Source organism: Pholcus phalangioides, unplaced genomic scaffold (genome assembly GCF_987345545.1).
Source record: "Pholcus phalangioides strain wild (caught in Gottingen) unplaced genomic scaffold, Ppha-v1.0 ptg000022l_1, whole genome shotgun sequence".
Taxonomy (NCBI): domain Eukaryota; kingdom Metazoa; phylum Arthropoda; class Arachnida; order Araneae; family Pholcidae; genus Pholcus; species Pholcus phalangioides.
In genome coordinates, this window is record NW_028301615.1 from 29338674 (window position 1) to 29352101 (window position 13428).

The window sequence follows — 13428 nt, forward strand, 5'->3', positions numbered from 1 at the left end:
AACGCTATGCTGACGTAATACTAGAATAACCCCAAATTTCAGATTCCATTGAGGCGGATTTAGTGTCGCCATCTATCGAAAATTCGTTATAGTATAAACATATTGAAAAAATCGCAACAAAATTAATATATTACCTATTAAAACGAATGTTTATAATTGCAAATCACTTAAATTATATTTATTAATTGTACGATTTAAATTGTATTCTTACGACTTTATCTGTTGAAATTTTAAAATAAATTTATTATATATATTAACTGTACTGCATATTTTTTGCGTCACGACTCCCATGTGATGTTTTTTTCCCCCGTTCCACTTCGAATATATATTGCAAGCTGCAGATTGTGTGAACTGTGATGACATTTGCCTGCTTATAGCCAGATCATGACTTTTCACCAATTTGACCAGTTCTTTTTACATACACTACACATTCATGCAAACACATATCTATCTACAAACATGTACACATTTTCTTCTTCACAGGCCTTCTTGGCCAGTTTTTATGCCGGCAGTTGGCCCTCGCGGGCTGGGAATCGGCTTAAAGTTCAATTCTGGTCTGGTCTGGTTTTTTATATTGGCGATTAATGCAGTCAATCCTCGTTAGTGCGTCACCCGGTTACTGGGTCACTTTTTGGAAGTCCCAATTGTCCTCGGGCAGGAATTGGCACAGCTATGGCTTACTAAGCCATATTTTTGCTCTCCCAAGAGCGACTCATTAACGAGGTTTGACTGTATTTGAAATTTTTGTTTCATGGGACTTCTCGTAATTTTCAACGTCCCGATTGCAACTGTATTTATTCTCAATGAAGTCAAGTTACTTAAATAATTGAAAACTAAATAATTAAGATTACGTACATGAATTATTGAAAAATTGAAGATTGTGGGGTGTTATAACCTCTTAACCTTTTGCAGTCCAATGATAAGTTTACTCGACATACAACCGCATCAGGAAACAACGGTACTCATGGACGCCGGAAGTCAAAAATTATTGGCGTTGCTCAAAGTATGAGTCACTTCTCTGTACAGGCCACGATATTTAAACATATTTTCCACTGACCATACGTCCTTTTTCTGAAGTAGAGTGTCGTGTTTTTTTGTTTCGAATCTATTTGATTTCAGCGATAACCCGTTCTTCAACCTACTTTTGCAGTAGTGGTAAGATTTTTACCACAGTAAAATTTAACAAACCTATGCAGGAGGGGGGAGGGGTGTAGGGGTACCATGTCTGCCCCAAGAAGACCAGTGCCGTCTTAACGCATGGGCCCACCCGGGCACCTCACAAAAATGAGACCCAGTTAAAATTTTCGAGAATTTGCCAGGTGGGATCTCAGAAAAATTACTTGGCCGGGGGCGCCCATGACGCTCTAAAGACGGCCCTGCCCAAGACAATCAAAAGTTAAAATTATTTTTTTCCAATAAATTAAAATATTGAAAGAAAATACCCTTATATATGCTATATTTTTCAATTTCTGTCAATTTAAAATATCTCTGGGACAGATGCCCTGTGCCCAGAGCCGTCTTAAGAGCATCGTGGGCCCCCCGGATCAAGTGATTTTTCTTAGGTCCTACCATACAAATTTTCGAAAATTTCAACCATATCTCATCTTCTTGAGGCTCTGTTTGTGGGCCCATGCCTTAAGACGGCACTGCCTGTGCCCCTTCATAATATTCACATTAAACTGTGAAATTCTATCACAAACCGAAAAAGTGGTGGAAAATGGGTTTTAATCATCAATTAATGATGGTTTTGATCATCAGTTCTTTAAAACCATGCTAACAGGGTCGTCTTAAGAGCATCATGGGCCCCCGGGCCAAGTGGTTTTTCTGAGGACCTACCAGGTAAATTACAGAAAATTTCAACCAAATCCCGCGTTCACATGGAAAGTGAAAGGACATGGGTTCGATTCCCCGCAGGGGCAGTTGAATTTTCTCTCTTCCCAAAATATATCTCGCATCAGCAAGCTGTTAAAAAGTGTATGGATAGCGCAGAGTGACACGTCATCCTCGAATGATAACTATAGTTTTTTTTTTTTAATTTTTTATAGTAAATTGAAATTTATACAAAAAAAATTGCTGACATTGCCACCAGATGGCGACTTACGCGAGGATGATGTCACTCTCCTCTATCCATGCAAAGGTCTCTAACAGCTGGCTGATGCTGTTAAAAACCTTTGTATGGATGGCGGAGAGTGACATCGTACTCCCATGTAGCTAATCGACGGCGGAATCGCCAAATATTGCACATAAATAACCCTTGTCATAAAGTACAGTGCTACGGCAGACCTGCTGAAATATATTTCACGGAAATAAAATGAACATGGTACAGTCGACGCTCGTTATGACGACTCCAAGTTGTAGTGATCATTCAGTTACAACGACCGATCTCCCCCTTTAACATTTCCGCTATTACTATGAAGGTATTGACAGCTGGCGGATGCGCAGATGAATTTTAGGAGAGAGAGAGGACACCTGGCAAGAGTGAGAGGACGTGGGTTCGAATCCCTGCAAAGCCAGTTGAATTTTCCTTCCTGGAATTTATCTTCGCATCAGCCAGCTGTCAAAACCCTTCGTAAAAAAGAACGTTAGTTTATACTGTTTTATCCCCAATTTTTCTCAATTTTTTTAAATCCAAATATCTCAGCAAATATTGCACTGAGAAGCGTGTTTCTTGTTAGGTCTGAGGAGAAGTCTTTCTTATTTTGGTTTTTTTTGGCACAGGGTGTCCGTTTAAAAATTTATTATTACACTTTTAAAATTAATTTTCATGAAAACTTCATGGAGGAAAATGGATGTGAGTGAGAGAAGTAAGAATGTATATTACGGTATGTATGTTACCGCCAAATCCCGAAGCTGGCCACTTCGCGAACTGCCTGGCCCAGTTGATCTGGCCAATGTCCGAATTTCGCGCTTTTGCTGGGCTTTGACCGGCCTCTATGTGCCGATTCCTACGTATGGGTCACTAAAATATCGACATTCAGATTCATTTGATCTGAAGGGGTTTGTCATAGCTCCCATAACAATTATGGCTAGCTATGCCAAATGTAACAATAAATAAATAGCTATGGCTAATTGTAAATTTCCATAATTATCATAAAAACATACGCCAACGCCGCGATAACCACGAATCATAGGGGTCAATTTTCAAGGATATAGAGGGTCCGGCCAACGCACGGCGAAACCCCGACTTTCGTACATTGGCCGGGGCTACCGGACCGGCCAGTTCACGAAGAGGCCAGATTCGGGCTTCGGCAGTAACATACATTTATGAAATAGGAGCGGTTTTCGGTACTAAAATGGTGTTTTTGATGGTATGATGAGAACAGAAAGTAAGCATTCTGAGAATTCCGGCCTATCCGGCTTCTATCTGGATCACCCTCTTTCTACCACATTAGGCCAGATACATGGATTCTACTGCACTCATTAAAAACGATATTTCTAATAAAAGTAACTGCAAATATTCAAAAATTTTCTACTTGAGAATGTTTGATGTTTCGATCCTATCTATAAAGAAATTGAAGTCAATGTAAACATACATTATACGACATTTGGGGGTTTTTTTTTGATTTCGTATCCAAGTAGAACTCTTTTCCCACGTAAAATTTCTTTACTTTCGTTTTATGTTTGTTATATATGGCTCCTTGAGTGTTATTTCTTTTTATAACAACTTCTTTTCCGTCTTATTTTGTAAAAAAAAAGCCCATAAACCAAAGAAAGACCAATGCCGAAGATCGGTGCTTGATCACGTACATACCATTAAGTTTTCGAGGAACGAAAAAAACAAACAGAAAAAAAAAGACTTACGATCGTTAGTTATCCGCGACTTCACCCTTTAAAATCGTAAAAGTTGTTTTTACTTACGATAAAATAAAAAACGCAGTTTTTGGTTCAAAAATATTTCTATGTAAATTTCAATTTACTATAAAAAAATTAAAAAATACTATAATTATCATTCGAGGATGATGTCACTCTCCGCTTTCCATTCACTTTTTAACAGCCGGCTGATGCGAAGATATATTTTGGGAAGAGGGAAAATTCAACTGCCCCTGCGGGGAATCGAACCCATGTCCTTTCACTTTCCGGGTGAACGCCCTAGAATATAGAGGAAACGAACATCTCTTAATATCTTGGGAATATCTTTCCTAAGAGCTAGCGTGCACTGAACGGGACCGTACATGGATGGTCGGACCTAACTCAAGCTCACAATTACTGATAATGCCACGAGATATCGACTTATGAAAGGATGATGTGACACTCTCCGCTATCCATACATGAGATGTCACTCTCCTCGACTTATCCGAGGAGAGTTACATCATCCCCGGATAAGTCGCCATCTGGTAGCATTGTTCGCAATTGTGAGCTTTGGCCCGAGTTAGGTCTGACTGTCCATGTACGGTCACGTTCAGTGCACACGACCTCCAAGGTAAGATTGAGAAATTCGTTGCCTCTCTGGTCTAGGGCGTTCACCTGGAAAGTGAAAAGAACTGGGTTCGATTCCCCGCAGTGCAACTGAAAAAATTTTCTCTCCTTCCAAATATATCTTCGCATCAGCCAGCTGTTAAAAACTTTTGTATAATTAATATGATTGAGGAAGGAAAAAAATTGCGGTTATTTCTTCTATTTTTCTTTTTAAATTTTCATATATGATTATAGTTGTGGATTCATTAAATATTATGCAAATATATCAAAATAATGAAATTTTTTTCACAGTTGTGGTAAAAAAATTAATATAATGTCTGTGCAAAGTATTTCCGATTTTAATTGATTCATTAAAAATATAATAATGCCAAAAAAATAATTCCCATTTGGTAGTAATAAATGAGTTTCAATTTGGTGAAATATGATTTATTACATATAATTGTTTGGTAGATAGCATATACAGGGTGACGGGAATTTAACAGCTGTGAAAGTATAAGCATCATCCTGATTACATTGTTTTCAAATTGCAGAAAGTTTTTGTTTTTTTGAAGTCACATCACATGAGCACGTGATGTAACATGCATGCTACATTCGAACATACGGTGCAATTAAGATTCTACTATTCAGATAGAGATATCTATTTTCGATCAACACTTTCCCGATGACCGTTTAGTCCAGCGGTTCTCAACCTTTTTTGACTCGCGGAGCCCTTTTCAGTACGTAATTCATATATCGGAGCCCTGTTTGACTCGAGGCGCCCTTTTTGTATATAATTTTTATGGCGGAACTCTGTAGGCCTCTTTTTTTCATTTATTTATTTACTTTATTTATTTTATTTATTTTATTTATTTACTTTATTTATTTTATTTATTTACTTTATTTATTTACTTTATTTATTTTATTTATTTACTTTATTTATTTATTTTATTTATTTACTTTATTTATTTATTTTATTTATTTACTTTATTTATTTTATTTATTTACTTTATTTATTTATTTTATTTATTTACTTTATTTATTTATTTTATTTATTTACTTTATTTATTTATTTTATTTATTTACTTTATTTATTTATTTTATTTATTTACTTTATTTATTTACTTTATTTATTTACTTTATTTATTTACTTTATTTATTTTATTTATTTACTTTATTTATTTATTTTATTTATTTACTTTATTTATTTTATTTTCCTTGAGTCGCCGCGGAGCCCCTGAGAAGTGCACACTCAGCCCCAAGGGCTCCGCGGAGCACCGGTTGAGAACCGCTGCTTTAGTCCATAGTTTCCGAAAGTTTTTGTTCCATCGCCCCCCTCCTTCAATTTTTTTGGTTGGCATCGTCCCCCAATTCATACCAACCCATTGGATCTCATACTAAACCCATAGCTTCAACCCCCCCGGACTATTCCATCACCCCCAAGGGGCGATACTGCCCACTTTGGGAAACAATGCTTCAATCGAACACTGAGGGTACTAAGGACCACCTCCCCCATCCCCCTACTATGTCATAGTCACTCACTCATTCCATTATTATTCTAATGTCTTCTTTTGGGGAGAAATACATCTCACGGACGCCTTAGCAATTTCTCGAGGACCGTGGAAGACCCAACCGTTCATGATTCGAGTAGCTCTCGGAAATGCGTTGAAGGCTTTGGTATCCCCTCGCGTCATTGTCGTTCTGATGCATTCTTAGTTCTATACTACTATTACTTAACCGTACACATTGCGCGGCTGAATTTCTAACGAAAGGATACATGTTGGAATGTGTGTTATGGTGTGTATGCGGGGCCCCCTTAACATATTTATGTTGTCAGAGTTGTGTTTGTTTCGTATTCTCGCTGTTACTGCCTTTAATCTTACTCATTTTGGAGTGAAGATGATTAACGTTTGAATTTTTATTTTCTGTAAGTATCATGTTGTAGGTTTGTCTACTGGGAGACTTTTTCAAATGGGAGGCTGGCTTGCATTCGCGCCTCGAGTTTGTTCTGGAAGAAAAATCACAGACCGCTTAGGGGCCATTCAATTTTTGACCCCCCTTGTCAGCAAACGTCAGCATAACTCTGACCCCCTCCCCCTTGTCAGCAAAATTTCGTCATCAGCTCTGCCCCTCTGAATCCTAACGCAAATTGGTGGGATCAGAGACGTACACGGGGTGGAGGGGGGGGGGGCATACTGGGCTCGTGGACACCCCCCCCCCCCCGACGATCAAAAACTTATTTTTTTAATGTTAAAAAATATTTTTCAATTGAAATTTCGGAAGAAAATACCTTTATATGCTATTATGATCAATTTCTGTTCATTTTAGTGATATTTAAGGCTATGAACTCAAAATGTATCTTTAATAAATCCATTGCGACACACCCTCTAAGCAATATAATGATAAATCACATAAAGGCCCTTGGCCCGTGGACCAAATATGACCCTGTGGGTTATCTGATGCGGCCTGCCCTTCTCAAACCTAATTTTCTAAAAATGAACTAAGCGGCACATTTACAGATCGCTTAAGTGTCTTGTGGCACAATTTCAGAGCATTTAAGCGGCCCGTGGCACATTTTCGGATCATTTAAATGACCCGAGACACAGTTCCAGAACACCTAAGCGATCCGTGACACATTTAGAGATCCCATGAGTGACATGTGACGTAATTTTAGAGCAGTTAAAGGCCTGGTTCTACGTCACTCAAGTTACCCACGGCACATTCTCAGATTATTTGAGTGATCCGCGGCATATAATTACGGATCACTTGAGTGACGCGTGACACAGTTCCAGAGCACTTAAGCAGCCCGTACACATTTCCAGAGCAAATAAGTGACCCGGGCACATTTCCAGATCACTTGGATCCGCGGAACATTTAGAGATCACTAAAGTCGCTGTGTAGGGCACTTATCAATGGGGGGGGGGGGGTGTTACTTCAAGTGCCCACAAACTATCAAAAGGTTTTTCTCGTTATTGGTGCACCGAGTAAGTGCCATTGAAAATATTTCATATTGTCATAAAGGGTGGTTGATGACGTAAGCATCATCCAACCCCCCTCCCCTCCCCCTTGTCATCAAAAGTCAGCAAATCGGAAAGCCCCCCCCCATCGATGATGACGTAATACTTGAATGACCCCCTATACAAACCACAGACACATCTTGCAGATACCGGTTGTTCCCAACTGGAACCCCCCCCCCCTTTTATAAGTACCTTCTGAAATGCGTAAGATTCTTTCTTTGCCGTAGAAATGCGTAACTGACATGCTATGCGTATTTCTGAAAACGCGTAGAAGGCGTATATCCCTGATTCTATATTATTCATGTCTTTCTAATTCTGAAACACATCTCGCGGACTCCCAGAAGTCCCAAATTTTCATGATTCAAGAACCTTCTGAATTCCGTTAGACGCTCCCTCACCAGTAGAAATGCGTAGAAAACGTATGAGTGCTCCTATAACGCGTGAAAAGCGATAATTTGGTTTTGTGTTGTTCCGATGCCTTCTTAGTTCTCAAAGAAAGCCCACAGATCACAGCAACCTGTGAGCATAGGTGTATGCAAAAAAAGAAGCCGCCATCCCTCCTTCTGAGAAGAAAAGAAAATATTGCCCCCTTTTTCTCCCAGAGATAGTTCTGTGTACGCTATTGCCTGGGAGTGTTGTTTGCGCACTATAAATTCAACATAGTGACCATAAAGTAAGTTAAAGCTGAGGTCATAGTGGTAACCTAGCAGGGGATGTACCACCTTCTGATTCTTAATAAGAATCCGCTTCTTAACTATGGATTTGATCTTTAGTTAAGAATCGAGAGAGAACTTTGCTACCACATTCTTAACTAAGAATCGTTTTTGTTCCATAGTTAAGAATCGAGTTAAGAACCAAGGCTACCCACTTCTTAGCTTGATTCTCAGTACACAGTTGTTTTCTTCTATGCGAGATAACTTAAATTCTTTCTTTAATATAAGTTTTTTTGTGATTCATATTTTAAAAAATGAAAAAAAAATTAATAATGCATTTTTATTTCGAAATAAGGAATTCATCAGACTTTTTAAGTTATCGAAAACTTATCTGAAGGTTGTGTGGGAGAGTTGAAAACAGTGTTGGAGTCTATATACAGCACATATATGTTGATAATAGTGATAAAATATCGGATTATTTCAATAAAGTTTGATAAATTTTGCTACATTTATCACATTTACCAGTGATTATGCATTATTCTCAATTTTTCAATCCATAAATATAATCGATCGATGAGTCGTAAATACAATTTTTTTTCATATTATGGGAACTTGTAGTTTTTAATTTTTTATTAGTTTAAAACTTGAGAGAAAATTGAATTTCTCGAACAATATATGTGAGATAAAGCTCGAATCGGCCGAAATATAATTGCAGATAAATTAAAAATCGTTTATAGCCTGCTACTGCGTTTGTTTTTTTCACATGCTTCGCTGTACGTGAAAAAGCCAACATTACCGAAGTGATGACCATTTTTAATATTGATGTATTATCTGATCACTATTATTTTTATTTGACCACGAAGCAGCTATGCAATACATGTGCAGCAGCACGTTCATTTCGAAATGACAATTAATTTAAAGAAACATGAAGTATATTATGTTATATTATGTTAGTCTTGTAATGTTAGCTTCACTTACATACATAATGTACACACAACGATGTGACTCATTTATCGCATTAACCATGGTTTGACGATTATGCATAATGACCTACAAATGTGATAGATTCACGGTATATGAGACAAATTTATCAAACTTACCGAAATGGCCGGTGATTATTCATATAATAACAGCTCTTTATCACTTTCATCATAACATATACAGTCAAACCTCGTTAGTACGGCACCCGGTTAACACGTCACTCCGCTTACCAGGTAACTTTTGGAAGTCCCAATTGTCCTCAGGTAGGAATTTGCACAGCTATGGCTTACTCCGTTTAACGAGTCACTCCGCTTACTAAGTCATATTTTTGCTCTCCTAAGAGTGACTCATTAACGAGGTTTGACTGTATAGCATATAGCCCCTCTTCATGGAGGGTGGCAGGGACAATACCTTCTAAAGCAGAGGCTTGCTCTAGAAGGTGTTGGCAGGGATCCATCCCTGTGAACGTGGGATGAATCGTTGATTCGAATCATATTGGATGTGTTTCATTTTTACTGCAATATGTTAAAAAAATATTATGTATTTATCATTTCATATCGGTATTCACATTTGCAGAGATAATTTCCGCATTTTTTCAGGTTAGCGTCGCTCTAAAATTTATTTTTTTCTCCTCCATCTTGTCAACATTAAGTTGTTAATTTTTAGCTGGGCGTTGATTGGCCAATAGCGAAATTCCCCAAAAAGGGAAATTTATCGGCCTGTCCATCGTCACGGGACCTTAAGAATAACTTTTAACAATCACGCCGTGGTTGCATTTGGAGCTCGATTCTTAACGTGATTCTTACGAACCGATTCTTACGTATGGATGATTGGTTATTAAGAAGCAGAAGGTGGTACACTCCCAGGTCTATAAAATCGAACCTCATGGCTCCCAAAGAACCACAGTTATTGTGGTGGCTCTCGGAATTGTTTTGCATTCTATGCTGATGGTACCTGAAATCTACCGTTTTCGTTGTGCAGATTAATTTTTGCATTATAATTGTAATTATTGATTTCTGCCATACGTCAATAATGAAGCTCTATGAACGCGGTATCGACGTTAATAATTTGTGAATGAGAATGATCGTTCAGGTTCAGCAGTTGCCATCGGCAACCGTTTATTGCAGATTCGGAAAATTTATAGTCCCCTTTCAGTATTATATTTTGATTTAAAAGCTAGATGGCAGCACCAACAACAGTGGGTGTTTTTGTTTTCTCGAGAGCCCAGAAGTAGTATATTAATTAGGGTAACTAGATTCAAGAAAGGGGAAAATCAGAAAGGATGCATGCACGTGCATCCTCGCTAACGTAACTTTTCCCATTACTCAACAGAGGGCGCCACTATACTAACAAAAATCCGCTCGCGATACAATAATTTTTTTCGAACCAGGACCACTCTCTTTCTTTCTTTCAACCAATCACAACTCCGGTCTATCGCCATGGGAAATTTACTATCTAGTGAGTTATGCCGAAGTGCGTGCACCTAAGAATCTGAGTGCCTATCTATTGTTACGTCTGATTTTTCAGTGCTGACATCTGTGTTTCAGAAGTGAAGTGTAATGATTGAATATTTGTACCGTTTGTAGACCTGTTGCTCTTTGTGGCGAGACTTTTTAACGGGGAGATCGGCCTCCTCGAAGTTGGGACAACAGAAAAACTATCTTCACCTACCACCACTGTGGCAACGGGGGGGGGGGGGGGACGAACGAACCCGGTACGACCACTCGATCACCACAGCGGCAAAAAAAACTAAACCAAAACAAATACCTATCCGTCTCCCCCCGCTCTTAATGAATAGTTCATACAGTCTGGTCAGATCTATTTATTTTGCTGAAGCAAGGCAAGAGAGCTTTCCTTTCTATACCCTCAGAAGGTTTTTTCTTTCAGGATCATCGATCGTTTTTGTCACACCACGGTCATTTTCTGCACAGGAGGGCTAATTAGAACGAGACTTGCAATTTGTTGCCGATTCCGAATGGCAGCGCTCTTGAGAAATTTGTTTTTTTTCATATTCACCGAGGGGTTGGTGCGCGAACACCTCGGTGTGGGACATTAAAGTTCTTTTCAGGAACATTGCTTTTTTGCCAGTGTTGATTTCGCCATAGGAATCAGCATTGAGTGTTTTTCATCTTATTTTTCTCATTCCTTTATGGGAGAGCTAACTTTGGTACTTTAGGCGAGTATCTTATCGAACTGGGCTACTGCGCCCAACAAGGACTAAAGTGTGATGTTTGAAGATTTGTACCGTTCTAGGCCTGTTGCTCTCTCTGTGTCTAGACTTTTTTTCAGCGGAAAGAACGGCTCGTATTTGCACCACCAAATTGAGAACCACAGAACTTCAACCGACCAGCACTGTGGTGCCAGTGGGGAGTTCGAACATATGTCCTCGCGGGCGAAGTGACTACTACTACTACTATTTAACCGAACATGCACCTCGTACACATTCCTCTACGGAATTTCTAACGAATTGGTACATGCCGGAATACACGTGTTATGAACCTAACGTGAAATTTGTTGATATGTCATGCTTGTTATGTGTAGTGTGCACATAATCTGCCATCCATTTTCTTCAACCATGATTGGATAACTGTTCAATGAGAGCAGCGAATGAAAATTCATGATTGAATGAAGTGAACACTTCAGCTGATCCCTACCTTATGATCTGAGGGGATCACAGCCACTGAGGGATCTTTTTAATATACAGTTTAAATTGTATAAGGATTGTTGAGAAAGAAACTCAGTAAGTCTTATAAAATTGAATCTCACGGTGCTTCAATTATGCATGTACGGTACTTACGAATCGGAAATAAGTTCTCAAAAAGTTATTCAAGTCCTTACTTTAAGTGGATACGAAAGCTCGATTTTTTTTTAAAGTCTTTAAACTAACGAATCTTTAATAAGTTACGGAATCAGCATTACCAGTTGGAAATAAGAATTGAATCGTTAAGAGTTCTTTTCTCCAGAGAATATTTGGAATTTTCTAGAAATTTCTACTCCTTTGATATTCAAGAGGGAGGGAGGAAATCCTATACCGAGATTTCTTTCATCTCAAAAGTTCCGGGTAAGTTTTTTATTTTTCTTTCTGCTTGCGAAGGATTATTTCCCATTCTTTAGTTGGTTCTTCGTGGTATTGTTCTCACGTCGTAAATGTAAAGGAAAAAAATATTTTCTGTAGCGAAATTTTCAGTGAAAATTTTCTCTTTTATAGCCGCAAGTACTTTCTTGAAAGTTCTTATGTGAACTGTGTGTAAGAATTTTCGGAAATCATTTTTTGGTGCATTTATTTTGAAAGAATAGGGGCTGTTCAAATATTAGGTAAGCAAATTTTTTAGCCATTTTTTACCTCCCCCTCCCCCTCCTTGTCAGCAAAAGTTAGCAAAAGTCTGACCGCCTACCCCCCTTGTCAGCAAAATTTCGTCATCAGCTCTGCTCCTCTGAATCCTAACGCATGTTGGTGGGATCAGAGACGTACACGGGGGGGGGCATGGGGGAGCTGGTCCCCCCCCTCCCCCTCGATGATCAAAAATTGATTTTTTAATGCAAAAAAAAATTTTTTTTTCGATTGAAATTTCAGAATACCTTTATATGTTATTATAATCAATTTTTCTGTTAATTCCAATGTTATTTGAAGGCTATGAACTCAAAATTTATCTTTAAAAAATTCACTGCGAACCACTCTCCAAGCCATACATGGTAAATCGCATAAAGGCCTTTGGCCCGCCGACCAAATATAGCCCCGGGGGGTTATCTGATGCGGCCTGCCCTCCTCAAGTCTAATTTTGCAAAAATGAACTAAGCGGCACATTTACAGATCGCTTAAGTGTCCCGTGGTACAATTCCAGAGCATTTTAGTGGAGCGTGGACATTTTAAGATCACTTAAATGACCCGGGACACAGTTCCAAAACACTTAAGCGATCCGTGACACATTTAGAGATCCCTAATGACATGTGACAGTGACATGTGACGTAGTTTTAGAGCACTTGAGTGGCCGCCCAGTGCGGTTCTACATCACTCAAGTTAACCGCGGCACATTCTCAGATTATTTAAGTGATCCGCGACGTATAATTACGGATCACTTGAGTGATGCATGACACAGTTCCAGAGCACTTAAATGGCCCGGATACATTTTCAAACAACTTGGATCCGCAAAAAATTTAGAGATCACTAAAGTGGCTCCGTAGTGCACTTATCAATAGGGGGGGGGGGGACGTTACTTCAAGTGCCCACAAACTATCGAAAGGTTTTTCTCGTTTTTGGCACACCGAGTAAGATGCCATTAAAAATATTTCATATTTTCAGAAAGGGAGGTTGATGACGTAAGTATTACCCAACTCCCCCCCCCCCCCGTCATCAAAAGTCAGCAAATCCAAAACCCCTTCCCCCA